Here is a 19,096-nt window from a genome sequence, read left to right as displayed (position 1 = left end):
ATGATAAGCAGCATGTATATCATACTTGAACATCCAGGACTTTTCCTTTACATATAACAATGCTGTACGAATATCCTCATATTTAACCGTCTGCTTACCGACAAATTTATTAACTTCTCTCAAATCTAAAATTAACCTTTTCTTACCACTACTCTGAATAGATACTGAGAGCGGATTAACAACTCTTGGAGGAACTTGACATCTACTCACCAAGCCCCTTACCTCTAAATCTTTAATAGCCCCTTCTACAAATTCTGAATTATCTAAAGCAGATCTATTATTTCTTAAAAACTTAGAATCTGGAACATCATTAAAAGGAATCTTGTAACCATTTTCAATAACATCTAATATATACGAATTACAGTTAATTTCTTTCCAGAATTTTACATTTTTGCGTAATCGACCTTTAACTAAAATGTTAGCTTGACCTTCCTCATATTCGAAATAATCATGCGTGAACCTCTCTACGGCCGACTGATCTACATTACAATCATTAAAATCATGAAAATACTCATCTTTTATACAGGTTGAAATCTCGTCACTATGTTGATTTAACGGTTGTTGTGTTGTTGTAAGAGTTGGTGTGGGGACAATCTCTTCTGTAATGACTGAACTCTCCACAGTTGTAGCAGGAACCTCTGTTTTGTTGGGGACGAAATGAATAGTTCCTGCCCCCGCCACTGCTTGCAGGAACACAGGAAACCAAATTAGACGAACTTGCTGTCACCGAACTGCCATTACTATTATATAATCTTCTTCTCTTAGAAACGGAAGATCTACCTTTAGACTCCTTCCTTTTCTTCAATGCTCTCTGTTCAGCTCTGATAATTCTCTTTTCATCTTCAGAATCACTGGCCAAGGGATTAGATACATACTGGTTGACAGTCTCCCAGCCACCTACCGATGAATCTGCTATTTTAATCAATTTATTTCTTTCAGTTAGTTTGGTCATAACATCATCTATTAAGCCATCTAAACCCTCTCTGTCATCATTATGAACTGCATGTCTTATATGTTGGATCTTATCTCCCAGTTCTACGTTGAAACCAAACTGAATCTTATTGCCTTTAAATTTCCAAACATGATCTTGATCTGTCTTGATCTTCTTCACGTCAGATGAAAACTTCTGCACAGTCCCATGTAATTCTGCTCGTAACAAATCGAACTTCTTTTCTGTTTCAATTCTCTGATGTTTTACTTCATTCAAAATGTCAGCTAAAGATACAGCAGACTGAATGTTTTCGTGTTGATCCATTATGTTGTCGTAGATAAACACCTATCTGTCGGACGTACACGTAGTGAAAACAAATCAGTGTTAAGTTGTAAAAACGTCTGTTGCATCTGGCGACTTCGACCTGAATGACTTCGTAAGACTATTTACTTGCAAATAGTACTTCATACCCCTTATATTACTACGCATATGGAGAGAAATTATTTTCCTCCTAATTCGGTTCCCTCAACCGCAGGAAAATATATTGGATGTTGGATCCCGAAATAAAATAAAAACTTATTAAAATATTAGCCCGCTTCGTTTTCTTCAGGAACTTGTAGGCCCTACTCCGACATTTTTTTCCTTTAGGGCAAGTTGCTGTAATAATAGACAAGTACAGTGTGAGGGGTGCACGGGGGGGGGGGGGGCTGGGCCTGGACCTCAGTTGGCCAGGCTTGGAAAAACATAAATTGACATACATTGTTTTTCAAAATAACTAAAATTCATCATTGATTTTATTGAAATCTGTAACGGTCGAGGAGAAAAATGATCTATGAGTGAGGTGCAGAGATAGTGAATCAAACTAGTTTCATTTTCTCATCATGTCACGTATGCCTCGCCGTGATAGGGGCCCAAATTGGATACCAGTCACACTCAGTCGATGAGGCCCCAACGAAACCAGCTGTTACGAGGGCATCAATGAAATCCCGCCCCCCGACCAATGATCTGAGTGAGGTGCAGGAATGGTGAATCAAATAGTTTCGTTTTCTTATCATTTCACTAATTCTTCACCGCGATGGGGCCCCAACAAAACCAGTTGGTCCGCGGCCGGGGCCCAGCAAGTGCTATACCCACTCCGCCCTGACAGTATTAATACGGTGCTAAATTCGGAATTGTGATTATACATGTTTTCAATCGAAAATTAGAGAACATTGGTTACCACATTGACATTTCCTTGGGTATTTGAGGTAACTCTTTCGAAATTCAAGGGCACTTTCAGAAGAGAGGGCACATAGCCACCCACACCCTATTCTCTGAGAGGAAATCGCATCGTATTCGACCCTTATCATGGACCTTATAAGGTCCATGCCCTTATGAACCATTTCCAGATTCTTTTGTTTTTCCCTACGCCTCTGATCGCCAGCTTTGAGCGAGAGCACAAGTGAAAGAACCTGCTCACAAAATGAGAACCTCACAAAAAGATCAGTGTCACGTGACAGTGTTGCATTGTGTAACGCCTGTGCATATATGATTGTATAGGACAACATAAAACTGATATGACTGTGTCTATATAACTTGATCTTAATAAAAGAAAATTCCCGGGGTGGGCTCGCTATTAATACAAGGCTATTGTGTACAGGCTAATATATTATGATTTACCTTCCGCGTTCAACACTCGGTATATTTGAAAAAAAAAAAAACTTTGACAGAAGTGAGACACGAAGTTCCAGAAGCATTTACGCATGGTTAAATTTGAGTTTAAATCTTACGGTAAATATTAAACAGTTTTGTTGTAAACTTTCTATCTTTTTTTAATTGATTTAATGAGATTCAGCTATAGCTAACTTGTGGAGGTTAATTTTCACAATAAAATAGCTGAGTAACTGTAGGTTATCAGTGTGACAAGGGATTACTGAAATTGTATTAAAGGATCAGCAGTATTTAGATGAATGAAGGATCACAGATTTGTAAAGAATGAAAGGGCGTAATCCTTAGGAGATAACTCTTATAACACTGTATAAATCAGTGCTAAAAAGAGAAATTGAGAGAGAGAGAGAGAGAGAGATGGGGTTTAACACCACTTGAGAGAGAGAGAGAGGTAGAGATGGGGTTTAACACCACTTGACACAAACTAGGTCATTTTGGGACTAATATATGACTGAATTTTATTTTCATAAATAAAGCAGTGGGTATAGAGGAGTGGGAGGAAGCCGGAGGACCTGGAGAAAACCCACGAGGTTGGACAGGCGACCCTACCCCTTGTCACGTACAACCGGGAATTCTAAACCACACCAGTTGACTCAATGACAGACCTTATGATACAGCATGCACATGCTAACCATTCGCCCATCCAACTCCCCTAAAAATAAAGAAATGATGGAATACATTTTGAAAGGGTTACCCAGATGGTGGGGAGGAGGGGTCACTTGGGGCCAAAAAACAGTGAATATGGTCCTGACTCACTGACCGGAATGCCCCAAGTACGATTGGGATGTTGGAGAAAGTTCCGCTCTTGTCAGTGATATAAGATGGAAGACCTAGCAAGGAAAAGTGTCTAGTCCTTCAGATGGAATAGAAAACTAAGGTCTTGTGTATCTCATTGTCAACATGTTAAAGATAACTTGACAGTTGGAATTTGAAATAAGAGTAAAGTATGCCATTGTCAGGCCAAATTTCACTGACAGCACACTGAATGGTATATACGTCTTCAAGGTGGGTTGGGTGGCCGATTGGTTAATACGTGCGCATTGCATCATAAGGCCGGTCATTGAGTCAAGTGGTATGGTTTCGACTCCCCACTTGTATGTGACAAGGAGTAGGTCGCCTGTCCAACCTCGTGGGTTTTCTCCGGGTTCTCAAGTTTCCTCCCACTACTAAAGACCCCTACGCGCAAGCGAAGTAATGAAATACAATTGAACCATATGTTAGTCCCGAAATAACCTAGTTTGTGTCGAGTGGACATTCAACCCCATTAAATTCCTCTCTCTCTCTCTCTCCCTTGTCTTCAAGGTGGTTGTTTAAGTAGTCTGATCCCTACAGTGTAAATCTTATGGTCTGTCAGCTGTTTAGCACCCCTGAGAACACTTCCCGCCCCCCTCACTGCTCTGAGCTAGTTAGGGCTCTGCTTGTGAGTTCACTCCACATTCTCCAGTTTCCACCATCTGTGAGAGTGCACTGAAGTAAAATATCTATACAGTACTAATATTTGTGACTGTCATTTGTTGGGTTTGGGTGTTCGATCCCTGCATTGGCCGAGAAAGTTCATCCAGATTTTCCGACGTGGTTCCCCTTGTCAGTGGTGGAGGTTGGAGGGTCTGACAAGGACAGCTGTCTAGTCGTTCGGAAGGGACAGAAAACCTAGGTCCTGTGTACACATTGGCGTGCATGTAAAAGATCCCTTGACAGTTGGATATATGAGTAGGCCGTAGTGCCGTTGTCCGGGCAAAATTTCCCTCAAAGCACGCTGTATGGTGTATGCCCATCTTTATAAGCCTAGTTCGAATTAAAACAGTAGGACGTTAAACCCTATTTCATTTCATTTCACTTCTGTCGTTTGTTTGTCTGTCTGTTCAGGGTTGGAGGCTACACTAGGACTGTCCCGAGGTTGAAATTTGGAAACATGGGATAGGAGGCGTTGGCCTACTGCTTCTGGTTTCAGAGTTATACTACTTTCAACCTGTGCTGTTAGTCCTGAAATAGCACGGTTTTGTGGTAAACCATTTAACACATGTTGGGTCACCCCGCCCCTATGGGCATTGTGTAGCCATTGGAAACTGTACTCAACAAGGCATGTGCCCCCTCCCCTCACCCAGTGCTGGACTGGTGGGTCAAAGGCCCACCTGTCAGGTCATTGACCAAGGCCCACACAAGTACGCGCCGAAGGCACGCAAGTGTCCGATGGGGGTTCTCACACTAGGAAAATTTTGAAAATTGACAACCGTGAACCCATTTCCCAAGCATTTCAGACCAAAGCAGAAGAAGGCAAATTTTTGATTTCCTGACACAATTAGATAACAGAATGACCTAAGAGATTAATTTTTCGCGAAAAACTCAAAACTGGCAAGTTTTTGGCGATGGCAATAATGACTTTCTCCTGTCCTGTGTCCTGTCCTCTCCTTCCTTCTTTCTTTCTTTTCTTTCCTTCCCCTCTTCTTTCTTTCTCTTTTCCTTTTTTCTTTATAGGCTTAAGCCCACTTTTTTTAATGAGCTTAGGCCCACCTGTCACGGACAGGTGGACAGGTGGGCCCAGTCCGGCACTGCCCTCACCCCACAATTTTTGTAACTTAGGTGTCTGAAATGTCATTTCCCAATTAACTGCAACCAACCTAGTAATCGCCCTAGGGACTTTTTTTCTGATTTTCCACCTTCATGCCACATTATCATGTCTGCAATATTGTTACAAGATTTGATTGGAGTTATTGTTTAAGAACAATAACTCCAATCAAATCTTGAAACAATTTTTGGCTGTTAGAAAATGGTGTACCGGTAACCACGACAGTACACTGCGTAATCAGCGCCATCCCTTTCACTCCTAACTGAAATCACGTCCGTAGATATTAATGACCCATTCATGTACGATGTTCTTTGTCTTACAGTTTTAATTCATCGATACAAGATATTTTAACAGATACCGGTACAAGATATTTTAACAGATACAAGATATTGTAACAATATATTTTAACAGATACAAGATAATATATATTAGGAGTAGGATCATTTAACTCGACTGAGTGTTGGAAGAAAACGTGGAGATAGTAGACCTATATAAGTTTTTTGTGTGTATTATTAATTACAAGCGGAGTTTAACTTAAGACATCAGTGGAAAAAAGTATCATATATACTTGTATGGCTAAAATTTAACTATTGAATGATGGGATAGGTTGGTACGCGATAACAGAATCAAGATGAGTAAACCATCATCATCCCCAGATTACGCCAGGAATTCTCAAGTCATCAATAAATATGGAACTGTCAAAATGAAAAGTAAAGTTTTAAAAGTAAGTTAAATATTATTGAATATTAGACTTCAGTTCTTTCATCATTACCCCACTATGATGGTATATGACAGTCTGTCCCAGTCAGAAATGAAAACATGCGACCCCAGTCATGGATTCATAAAACTCTACCGAGTGAGTCTAAGTTAAAGGAGCTAAATCGCTAATATTTGGGACCTAGAAATTGACACAAATGGGTTGAAAGGCATATAATAATGTAATATGATTTACATTCATTCGTTTCTGTCTTTACTCTGATTTCAAATCAGTTATGTTCAGCTAAATACGCAAGTTAAGTCGCAATCGAATGGCAACCTCTAGCGTCTGGTTATTCCAGTCTACAGCGATAGTATTTATTGTGCAAGCTCTCCAGTTAAGAATATGGTGTCACCTTTTGACATAATTGCCCTCGGTAGATAAAAAGGAGGAGTAATTCTACAAATGTATAAATACAGAGTTTAGTAACTGTACAACTCAGACACGGCTACGATTAGACAATGATCTGTTACCCACTATACTTATCGGGGGGCCGGGGCAACCATTAGACAATGATGCATTACCCACTATAACTTATCAGGGACTTACCACCAACCAAAGGCGTAGCCGTGAAATATATATTGGGGGGGGTCCGCAACCCTAACCCCTAACCCTAACCCTTTTTTAAAACCCCTAAAAACTATAAACAAAGCATTATGGTTACGTGGCTGGCTGCGCGGGCGATAAATATTTGGCTTAGGCGATAATGTTTTTGGGTACCTACATGCGATTATCATGGCAGAAAAAAATTAGCAAAATATTACTGACAGGCTAACTAGACACAATTTTATGGACCACAGTTACTTTTCACTTGACACATGTTACCAGGATGATTCTCTCTGTGTTTTGTTTTAGCAATGTAAACCATATTGGGATATGTACATGTTTTATACAGATAGAATCTTAATTAATCCTAATAATTGTTGTAAATAAATACGAGTTAGGGCCTACTATGGAAATTTTGGGGGGGTCCAAGTATATTCAGACCCCCCTCCCCCCCCCCCGAAAAACAATTGGGGGGGTCGGACCCCCATGCCACCAACCACATGTAGAAAGTGGAAACAGGATAAAGGTTTCTCTCGGGATTTCACTCGGATTTAATCAATTTGACTCACTAAAATATTTCTGGGATTTCCCCTTTAACCCTTTTTCTGCCATTCAGCATTTGGTATACATATTGACTACTCTGTTTCCTTGAAAAAATTGATGTATTCAATACCTGTCTATCCCTCGACAGCCTGAAACATTCAGAATCTCCTGCTCACTTGACTGTTTACTAGTTCTTGTGGGCACCACAACCATTTTTATCACTTGGGGGTGGGGGGGGGGTCACGGTGGCTATGTGGGTAAGACGTTGGCTCGCTAGCCTGGAGGTCACGTGTTCGATCCCTGCATTGGCTTAGAAAGTTCATCCAGATTTTCCGGTATGGTTGCCCCTTGTCAGTGATGCAGGATTGAGGGCCTAACAAGGACAGCTGTCTAGTCGTTTGGATGGAATGAAAAACAGAGGTCCTGTGTACACATTGCTGTGCACGTAAAAGATCCCTTGACAGTTGGAATTCGATATAAGAGTAGGCTGTAGTGCCTCTGTCCGGGCAAAATTTCCCTCATAGCACACTGTATGGCGTATGCCCGTCTTTATTAGCCCAGTTTAGAGCAGAATGGAAGGACGTTAAACCCCATTTTATTTGTATCACTTGGGCGTTTTGGGGTTGTCTAAGGGTATTTAGTTATTGGGGGCACCACAACTATTCATATCACTTGGGCGGTTTGTGGTTGTTTCAAAAACTCTATTCTTGGGGGCACCACAGTTATTCATGTCACATGGGCAGTTTGGGGGTCTGTAAGGGCCGTTCTTGGAGGCATCACTATTATTCTTGTCACTTGGGAGGTTTAGGGTTCTATAAGGAGCGCTAGTTCTGGTGGGCACCACAACTATGCATGTCACTTAGGCAGTATGGGGTTCTATAAGGAGTACCAGTTCTGTGGGGCTACATGACTATTGATGTCACTTGGGTGGTTTGGGGTTCTCTAAGGAGCACTTGTTCCTGGGCGTGCCACAGCTATTGATGTCACTTGGGCGGTTTAGGGTTCTATAAGGAGCACTAGTTCTGTGGGGCTACACGACCATGCTTGTCACTTGGGCGTTTTGTGGTTCTCTAAGGAGCACTTGTTCTGTGGGGCTACACGACTATGCTTGTCACTTGGGTGGTTAAGGTTCTATAAGTTCTTGTTAGAACCACAACTACTGATGTCACATGGGCAGTTAGGGGTTCTATAACGAGAATTAGTTCTTGGGGGAACCACAATTATTGATGTCACTTGGGCGTTTAAGTGTTCTCTAAGGAGCACTAGTTTTAGGTGGTGCAGCTAAAGGGTTAATACTGTTTTTTTTTAACATTACAGATATGGACTAGCAGATATTTAATACTATGTAGAGATTCACAATTCGGACCCGCATGCTTTGCAAGATATTCCTCAAAGAAAGCTTTTGAAGGGAATAAAATTGAGAATATATATCCTTTAGAAAGTATAAACGTTATACGAGGAAAGATTGATAATAGATGCGGTGTTGTGTTAGTTCTTTATGATAATTCTAGATTAGAGTTTAAATGCAAAACAGGTGAGTTGGGAGAGAGAGAGAGTCAAAGAGAGTGAGAGAGAGAGAGAGAGAGAGAGAGAGAGATGGGGTTTAAGGCTACAGAAACTAGGTCAGAATGAAATTCCTTGTTGAATATTTTTTAGAGTATTTGTATTTCCACGGTTTAAGAGAGAAAGATAATTATAAATAGTATTTAACTCGACTTGATACAATTTAAATCATATTAATTATAATATGATATTATGTTATTTCAATAAATCAATTGAGCTTAGGGGTCTGTAGCAGTGGGCGAAACTGGAGGATTAATAGAATATGCACGAGGAGTAGGCAGGCGACTGTCAGAGGTGGCAACAATTCGTGGGACTGTGAGTCCAAGTTGAGTCCCAAGTCCAAGTCGGGTCTTAAGTCGCTGACTTTAGTAGTGGGTCGAGTCCCAAGTTGCTGACTTTAGTACCGAGTCGAGTCCCAAGTCTTCACAAAACCTGAGTCCTGTTCAAGTCGGCGTAAGGTGTTATGCCCCTTCGCCACAACTCATGTTCTAAGCTCTTTCAAATCGCGAGACGCTTCTTAACAGACCTTATGATCTGAAGCACAAATCTTAGACCATTCGGTCCCTCAACCTTCCCCAAACTATCAGAATCTCTGTCAATTTTCGAACACATATATTTTCAGCTGTTGAAGCGGACAGTTGGATATACTCTACAGGATCTCTGTTGGACTCCGTGAGAAGAAACAGTGGTAACATTTTTATTTCTTCTTTTAACAACTTAATCTATAAATTTGCTATAGTTACATCATGGTTTTTGAGGTAATGAAACAATACACCAAGTTTCATAGCTCTCACTCAAATAGAGAGAGAGAGATGGGGTTTAATGTTAACTCAACACAAACTAGGTCATTTTGGGACTAACATATGGTTCAATTTTATTTCAACAATTCGCTTGGGCGTAGACTTTAGCAGTGGGAGGAAACTGGAGGACCTGGAGAAAACCCATGAGGTTGAACAGGCTACCCTACTCCTTGTCACGTACAACCAAGGAATTAAAACCATGCAAGGTGACTCAATGACAGATCTTATGATGCAGTACGCACGTGCTAATCATTCAGCCATCTAACCCCCCATGCTTTTTAGTGGCGGAGAAAAAATTAAATAGGTACCATTGTAATGATTTAAATAATCATGCCATATCAACCCTCCCCAACCCTCCCCAACCATATTCCTGAAACGATAGCCTGAGAAATCCCTCTCTGGCCATTGCTGGATTGACTTCTGGTACTTGAGTTTTTGCAGGAGTGTGTCTGTTCTTCCCGTTTAATCAAATCTCTCCTTAGTACAACAACAGGACAGCCCTTCGTTTAAAAATTGTGAAAGTATTGTTGGTCTCCAAACAGTATTGTTTACATTGTAGCCATTTTTGATAGCCTCGTTTGTCACGCAATTAGTTTTTCTGCAATATTCTGCTATGCACTGGTTAAGTGGGTATAATAATGTTTAGGACATAACGTTATATAAACATATTTGGAGGTCTGTTTAATCCTGAATGATCTTGTTACGCAGTTAGCTATTGGTTGTTAATCAGACTATTGACCAGTCATAATTTGGAACAGAATTTTGCCTTCATTACGGCAGTGTTTGAGCGGGATTAGGTCTAATCTGCACACCTAAAAACCCCACCTATCAGATATGGTAAAATAAAATGGTACCAGATGCATTTTTTTTTTCTTTTAAGGCTCCACTTTTATGGTAACAGCATTTCCGTGTAATGTGACAGAGGGTAAACGTATAGAAACGAAACTAATCGTAGACAGGGATGGAGTATCTATGACAAGTTTAAATGACAACCAACGGTATTTTCGTTGGCCTTATGAAGTAATAAAAACCTACCAGAATGATGACACCAGTACAGTATCAATAGAAGTAGGAAGGTGAGAATACATTTTCTAGGAAATATGAAATGAAATATATCGAATTCCAAATGCCAAGGGATCTTTTACGTGCATGCTAATGTATGCATGGGTCCTCGGTTTCTCATCCCATCCAAACATCTAGACAGCAGCCCTTGTCAGACCCTTCACTCTGCTCCACTCTGCACCACTGACAAAGTATCGATAGAAGTAGGAAGGTGAGACTCAATTTCCTAGGAAATGAAATAAAATGAAATGGGGTTTAACTTTCATCTGTTCTGCTTCGACTGGGCTAATGAAGTCGGGCATACGTCATGCAGTGTGCTATGAGGGAAATTTTGCCCGGACAGAGGCACTATGGCCTACTCTTTTACCGAATTTCAAATACAGGGATCTTTTACATAATGTATACACATTGAACAACTACACAAGGGGAAACCATGTTGGAAAATCCTGATGAACGGCCAATGCAGGGATCGAACATGTGACCTCCAGGCTAGTGAGCAATCGTCTTACCCACTTAGCGACCGTGACTTCCAGAAATTAAATGAAATAGGGTTTAACAGTGAGTAAGACCAACCTGGTTATTAAAAGACAGATCTATATTACGTTTCGTTTTTTTATACTTTCAATGGCCTACACTACATGAAGATCTGACCAGTTGTAGTGGGAGGTCGCGTCAGAGGTCATACGAGCGGCTTTTGATCCTATGACATTTGATTAACCAATCAGTGTTGATGTTTCTAGTAGGTTACCCACAGTTCCGTGCAGCTCACACCAAAAACAGACTGTTTCATTGGCTAATCCCTCACATCATACAGGACACAGGTTATATAACAACTCTTCCACATCCTAGTGTAGTAAAGACAAGTAAAACAATATTTTGAACTATAAAAACGAAACGGAATAGGATCTATGTTTTAATCAGATAGTTGTACAATATAACTTGTGTCCAAAACTTAATTCATGTTACTCACGTGGTTTGGGCGGTCCTAATCACAGGCGGTCAAGGTCATAGGTGGCTGTAGTCACAGGCGGTCCTAGTCATAGGTGGTTCTAGTCACAGGTACCCTAGTTGCGGATGGTCCAAGTCACAGGTGGCCCTAGTTACAGACGATCCAAGTCACCGGTGATTGGTCAGTCACACATGTTCCTAGTCACAGGTGGTTCTAGTCAAATGACCACAGGTGGTCCTAGTCACAGGTGGCTCTAGTCAAAGGACCCCTATTCACAGGTGGTCTAGGTAACAGGTGGTCTTAGTAACAGGTGGCTCTAGTCAAAGGACCCATAGTCACAGGTGGTCCTAGTCACAGATGGTCCTAGTCACAGTTGGTCCTAGTCACAGATTGACCTAGTCAAAGGACCCCCTAGTCACAGTTGGTCCTAGTCACAGTTGGTCCTAGTTACAGATTGACCTAGTCACAGGTGGTTCTAGTCACAGATGGTCCAAGTCATAAAAGATCAGTCCTAGTCACAGGTGATTCTAGTCACAAACAGCCCTAGCCACAGGTGGTTCTAGTCACAGGCAATCGGTTCTAGTCACAGGTGGCTCTAGTCAAAGGAACCCTAGTCACAGGTGGTCCTTATCACAGGTGGTCTTCTTAGTCACAGGTGGCTCTAGTCAAAGGAACCCTAGTCACAGATGGTCTAAGTCACAAGCGATCGGTCTTAGTCACAGGTGGTTCTAGTCAAAGGGTAATTGTTATTGATGAATTTTGTATTTTTCAAGGTCTGCTGAAACAGGAACTGGTGTTTACCGATTTTCATCTGATCAAGCTGTTATTATAGTTAATAAAATACAACACATGTTAAGAACTCGTGGTCAGTATTCCCTGCTTTTAATTATTTTTTTAGCAATCTATGTCGTCAATCTATTTCGTCAGTCGATGTTGTCAATCGATGTTGTCAATCTTTTCTAATGTCATGTTCAGTGGAAGCACACGGTTTCTGGGGTACGAATGAAATGGGGTTTAACATCCTACTTTTGGGCTATTGACTGGGCTATTGAAGATGGACATATGCCATATAAAAATGTTTAACGTCCACTCGACACAAACTAGGTCATTTCGGGACTAACATATGGTTTAATTTTTATTTCAATAATTCGCTTGCGCGTAGGGGTCTTTAGCAGTGGGAGGAAACCGGAGGACCCGGGGAAAACCCACGAGGTTGGACAGGCGATCCTACTCCTTGTCACGTACAACCGGGCGCACTGACTGAGATAATGAAGTTTGGTATATGGCGTACATGTGGTACGAGGGAAATTTTGCCTAGGCTGCGACACAACTGCCTATTGTTATTTCAAGGATTCTGTTTTTGTCCCATCCGAATGACTAGAAACTGACAAGGCGTGACCGTCCTGGGAAATCCTGAGGAACTTTCTTGGCCAACATCGGTAACAAACCCGAGGCCTCCTACTTAGTGAGTCACGGTCTTACTCACTGAGCCACCGTTGTTCCCTTTTTGGGTAGGGGGGGGGGGGGGATGACCGAATGGTTAGCACATGCGCGCTGCGCTGTATCATACGGTCTGTCATTGAGTCAACTGGCGGGGTTTCGATTCGTGACAAGGAGTAGGGTCGCGTAAGCGAGTTATTGAAATAAAATTGAACCATGTGTTAGTCCCGAAATGACCTGGTTTGTGTCGAGTGGACGTTAAACCCCATTTCTCTCTCTCTCTCTCTTCTCGGGTAGTAGATTTATTGTTCCTGAAATTATTGGCTGTCTCATCGAAACCTTGTGGAGGTCGGGTGTTCGATCCCTACATTGGCCGAGAAAGTTCATCCAGATTTTCTGGCGTGGTTTTCCCTTGTCAGTGATACAGGACGGAGGGCCTGACAAGGACAGCTGTCTAGTCGTTTGGATGGGACAAAAAACTGAGTCCCCGTGTACACATTGGCGTGCACGTAAAAGATCCCTTGACAGTTGGAATTTGATATAAGAGTAGGCCGTAGTGCCGCTGTCCGGGGAAAATTTCCCTCATAGCACATTGTATGGTGTATGCCCTATGCCCGTCTTCATTAGACCAGTTCGGAGAAGAACAGTAGGACGTTAAACCCCATTTCATTTTATTTCGAAACCTTGTAAGGCCATATATAAATAAAATACTAATCCTCGGATAATCCTGCAGCATTTTGAAAAGATCTATGTTTTGTTTCGTTTTTTTGTATACTTTCAATGGTTTCCACTACATAAAAATCTGACCAGTCACATCAGAGGTCATACAAGCGATTCTTGACCCTTTAACGTCCGACATTTTATTAACCCATCAGTGTTGACGTTTCTAGTGCTTTTCCCACCGTTCCGTGCAACTCATGCCAAAAATTCACTGTAACAGAAAGTTTCATTGGCTAATCCCTCACATCATCCAGAACGCGGGTTATATAACAACTCTTCCAGATCCTAGAGTAGTAAAGATAAGTAAAACAAGATTTTGAACTATAGAAAACAAAACGAAATAGGATCTGTGTTTTAATCAAAGCCTTTGACAAAATAAAAACACAAAAATAAAAATCTCTCTCCATTATCAGATTTTTATTAAGGACTATCTAAGCACCAGAATATTGCCTAAGTAGGACAGTAACCATTTTAAAGCAAAGTAAATTTAATTGAAAGTCAAGAACAGAATATTGATTGTGTACGTCATTCAACAAATTTGTTTAATAGAGTTATTCCCCTTGACTACATGATAATGCTGTACAATTTTTGCTGAATTTTTATACGCCCACATTTTCATGTGGACGTATTATGCCGTCGCCCCTGTCCGTCCGGACGTCCGTTCGTCCGTCCGTCCGTCCACAATTGTTTGTCGACTACAGGTCACAATTCTTATCCGATTTTGACGAAACTTGAAATATAGGTTTATCCCCAAAAGATCTCGGCTGCTTTCGATATTGGCATGTATCGGATTGAAAGTTCATGGATTATGGCCCCTGATTGTACGAAAAGTCACGTTTTTAGCTTGTGGACCCTATAGAGGTCACAATTTTTATCCGATTTATTTGAAACTTGAAATGTAAGTTTATAACCCAAAGATCTCGGTTCCTTTCGATATTTGCACATATCATACCGTAACTTCCTGAATTATGGCCCCTGATTGTACGAAAAATCGCGTTTTTAGCTTGTGGACCCTATAGAGGTCATAATTTTTATTCGATTTGAAAAACCGTATTATTATATAACCGTTACACCCAAAGGAAGGTTGAGTTCGAATTTCGTGAAAATCGGCCCAAAATTGACAGACAAAATGGCCGCCGTTCGTTCTCAAATAGCGTAAAAATATGGTATATCAAGGTTGTGGACCCTATAGAGGTCACAATTTTTATCCGATTTTGTTAAAACTTGAAATGTAAGTTTATAACACAAAATTCTCAGTTCCTTTCGATATTTGCGCATATTGAATTGTAATTTCCTGAATTAAGGCCCTTGATAGTAGGAAAAATCACTTTCTTGTTAGCTTGTTCTCTATCCATCTCTCGAAAATGTGGGCGTATCCTGCCTGGCAGCCGCTGGTTGTCAATGAAATCTTGTAAATTCCCTTATTTGGGATTTTTGGCTGGAATTGTTTAGGCCTATTTGAAGCGTATAAAGAAGAATTATTTTTATTTCAATTAATTTTCAGATATGAATGGAACAACTCCTTATATAACACCAGTGCGTGAAATCGGAACTTATAATTATCCTACTGATGTCTCGTCCAATACTCCAAATACATATATGGAATTAAACGATTGTGCTCCATCTGGTGGCTATATTAGTAAGTATAGTACTGTATTCTGATCTAAAGTTACAAAACAATTATGAGGTGGGTTGGATGTCCGGAGGAGTACCGGTTGCCTGTCCAACCTCGTGGACAGTTTCCTTCCACTGCTAAAGACCCCTACATGCAAGTGAATTATTGAAATAAAATTGAACTATGTGTTAGTCCCAAAATGACCTAGTTTGTGTCAAGTGGACGTTAAACCCCATTTCTCTCTCTCTACGATACAATTATAAGCTATGTGAAATAAAAATCAAATACTCTACTATAAGTAAAAAAACATGACATATGAATTTAATTTGCAAAGTTTTAGTGCATTATAAAAAATGAATGACAATGAACATTTTGAAGTGGAAACCCTGATTAACACCCTAGTTGCACCCATTGGAATGAACAGATGCTGTTACTTGCCAAACCTTTTGTCCTGCCCTATTAACAAAGGGAAACCCCGAGGTACTTTCTCTAGCAACACCTGGGTCGAACGTGGGACCTCCAGGTATGTGTAACAGGTGTCCCAGGTTGTTCCTGTCAGGAGAGAGAGAGAGAGAGAGAGAGAGAGAGAGGTGATGGGAGAAATAGAGTTTAATTGTTCACTATAAAAAACTGGGTTACTTTTGGACTAACATATGGAGCCAGCTTTACTTCAATAATTTGTTTATGCATAGGGATATTTAGCAGTAAGGGGAAACTCAAGCAACCTGAGAAACCCACAATTAGCTACTTCCGCCTATATGAGTTTATTGTCCACTCAAGACAAACAAACGTGCACATGCTAACCATTTGACCATCCAACCACCGCCGTTTAAACTTGAGACACATAGCACAGGACAGAACAACCTAGATGTCCCCAGAAATAGAATAATCGCCTGTGTACATGTTAGCATGCAGTTCATGAATTCCCTTTAATTTGAGTTTTTTTAGCTGTAGTTCATGAAACCCCATTTAAACTTAATTGCTTTGGTTTTTTTAGCTGCAGTTCATGAGTTCCCCTTTAAACTGTAATTCTGTTCGTTTTTTTAGCTACAGTTCATGAAATCCCCTTTAAATTATAATTGTTTTGGGTTTTTTAGCTGTCGTTCATGAAGTCCCCTTTAAATTGTTATTGTTTTTAGCTGCAGTTCATGAAATCCCCTTTAAACCGTAATTGTTTTTGTTTTTTTTAGCTGTAGTACATGAAATTCCCTGTAAACTGTTATTGTTTTTGTTTTTTAGCTACAGTTCATGAAATCACCTCTAAACTATAATTGCTTTGGACATTTTTTAGCTGTAGTACATGAAATTCCCTTTAAATTGTTATTGTTTTTGTTTTTTAGCTGCAGTTCATGAAATCCCCTTTAAACCGTAATTGTTTTGGGTTTTTTTAGCTGTAGTTCATGAAATTCCCTTTAAATTGTTATTGTTTTTGTTTTTTAGCTGCAGTTCATGAAATCCCCTTTAAACCGTAATTGTTTTGGGTTTTTTTAGCTGTAGTTCATGAAATTCCCTTTAAATTGTTATTGTTTTTGTTTTTTAGCTGCAGTTCATGAAATCCCCTTTAAACCGTAATTGTTTTGGGTTTTTTTAGCTGTAGTTCATGAAATTCCCTTTAAATTGTTATTGTTTTTGTTTTTTAGCTGCAGTTCATGAAATCCCGTCTAATGAATGAAGATATAAATAAGGAGTATACAGTGTCCATCCATGTTTTATTCTATAAACAACATAGACCAGTCGCATCACATCTTTCTTCAATCGGATTAAAACACAGATCCTATTTTATTTCGTTTTTTATAGTTCAAAATTGCGTCTTGCTTGTCTTTACTATATTAGGATCTGGAAGATTTGTTATATAACCCACGTTCTGGATGATGTGAGGGATTAGCCAATGAAATGGGTCTGTTACGGCTAGTTTTTGGCGTGAGGTGCACGGAACTGTGGGTAACCCACTAGAAACATCAACGCCGATTGGTTAATCAAATGTCTGACATCATAGGGTCAAAAGCCACTTGTATGACTTCGGACGCAACCTTCCACTACAACTAGTCAGATCTTCATGTAGTGTAGGCCATCAAAAGTATAAAAAAAAAAAACGAAACGAAAAATAAATCTGTATTTGAATCAGATTAGTCTTTCTTGTAAATCATTATTTTTTTTTCATTTTAAAGGGACTATCCCAATTTGAACAGCGTCTAAAAAATAAAAGTCTGAGTACGTATGAAAGTTAAGCGCCAAAATATAGAGGAATGGCGTATTTACCTTGTCTTAAAATCTCAGCTCAAAATATTGAGTCGTTCGGACGTGAACGTCAAAACTGCTTATCCGGACACATAACCCTTTTAAGATTTCGGGTCAATTTGTTCGTTTGGTGACCTAATATTCGATTCCCGTTCCTTTAGAGGTCTATACAATGAATGACCCATGTGCTGTACTTGTTAACGAAAGGTTCATTTCACTTACACATTATTTTTATAAAAAAAGTCTGGTTTTATCCAGATACCGTATAATACAGCTTGGGACACTGACGGGTTTAAATTGTTTGAAAACGTATCACACATATTGAGTTAGTTGCTCGGCTCTAAGGTAGGGGATTTTAAAGGATTTTAACACAAAATTAAGCACTTTTATTCTCCAAAATATTATCGGGATTGGCCCTTTAAGTGAAGCCTGTATTATTAAAGGTCTGGAACTGTACAGCACAATGGACGATTACAGCTGGCCCTTGGATCCATTCCTATAATCTATTATTAAGGGAGATCCTTTTAAACATTGTAATTAAAGGAGCTGGTCGATCTATTCCTATCATCTATTATTTAGATATCCTTTAAATCATTAGAATTAAAGGAGTTGTATATATTTGTTTACTATTCACATATAATGTATCATTTGCTTGATAAAATTAATTGTACCTTGTGTTAATATGTTCAATTACCAATCAAATGCCAATCAAAGAAGAGACCTTTAGATGTTTATCAATATTCTTTTATTGCTTATTGCAGTGTACATGCTCTAGGTTTTATATTAACCATTACTTTGTCTATTCTCAAAGTTTCATACCAACTCTTGCTTTGTATATTCTCAAAGTTTTATATTAACCATTACTTTGTACATTCTCAAGGATTTTATATAAACTACTACTTTGTACATTCTCAAGGATTTTATATAAACTACTACTTTGTACATTCTCAAGGATTTTATATAAACAACTACTTTGTATATTCTCAAGATTTTATACCAACCATTACTTTGTATATCGGCCCTTACTTTGTACATTCTCAAGGTTTTATATATACCTGCCCTTACTTTGTACATTCCCTAGTTTTTATATCAAAGCCAGATTTTGTTTTATTAATAGTTCGCCACATGTTGTGCTCTGTATGATATATTTTTACTGATGAGTATTTTTTTGTTATTTTAGTTATTGACTTTGAGCACGACTATATGTGGAATTAGTGTGATATAAATGGACTTGTTATTATTATAATATTTATTTTAATAGTCGAATTTAATAAAAACAGATAATTTTTGCTTCAAAGGCTTTGTTTTTAAGGCAGCCGCAGTGGATGAGTGAATAAAACACTGGCTTCATAACTAGGAGGTCTTGTACTTACTTCGATCAGATGTCGTTCAGCGTGGCTTCCCCTACCTGATCCCCCCCCACCCCCATAAAAAACCCAATATTTTGATTACTTTGAGACTAAAATATGGTCAGGGTGTCATGTAGGTGACCTTTGACTTACAAATAAAATTAAAATAAAATAGAGTCCGCTATGGCCTACATTTATTAAGAACTCAAACAGTCACAGGATCTTTTTACGTGCACGCCAAACCTCGTCTCATATGAACAACAAGACGCTCTTTCTTGCCAGGACCTCCATCCGGCACCACTTAACTCAT

At 39.7% G+C, this 19,096-nt stretch overlaps 1 long non-coding RNA gene across 1 annotated transcript; it reads left to right on the top strand.

Moving 5' to 3' along the window:
- Positions 1 to 2,515: 2,515 nt before the first annotated feature.
- Positions 2,516 to 18,728, top strand: LOC126816493 (uncharacterized). Its single transcript, XR_007678413.2, has 8 exons — positions 2,516 to 2,701; positions 5,527 to 5,928; positions 8,368 to 8,584; positions 9,236 to 9,301; positions 10,294 to 10,489; positions 12,198 to 12,289; positions 15,089 to 15,223; positions 16,840 to 18,728. It is a non-coding gene; the product is annotated as an uncharacterized LOC126816493 (long non-coding RNA).
- Positions 18,729 to 19,096: the final 368 nt, after the last annotated feature.

Source organism: Patella vulgata, chromosome 3, assembly GCF_932274485.2.
Source record: "Patella vulgata chromosome 3, xgPatVulg1.2, whole genome shotgun sequence".
Taxonomy (NCBI): Eukaryota; Metazoa; Mollusca; class Gastropoda; family Patellidae; genus Patella; species Patella vulgata.
The sequence above is the reverse complement of the archived record's forward strand: the minus strand, read 5'-3'. Positions and strand labels throughout refer to the sequence as shown.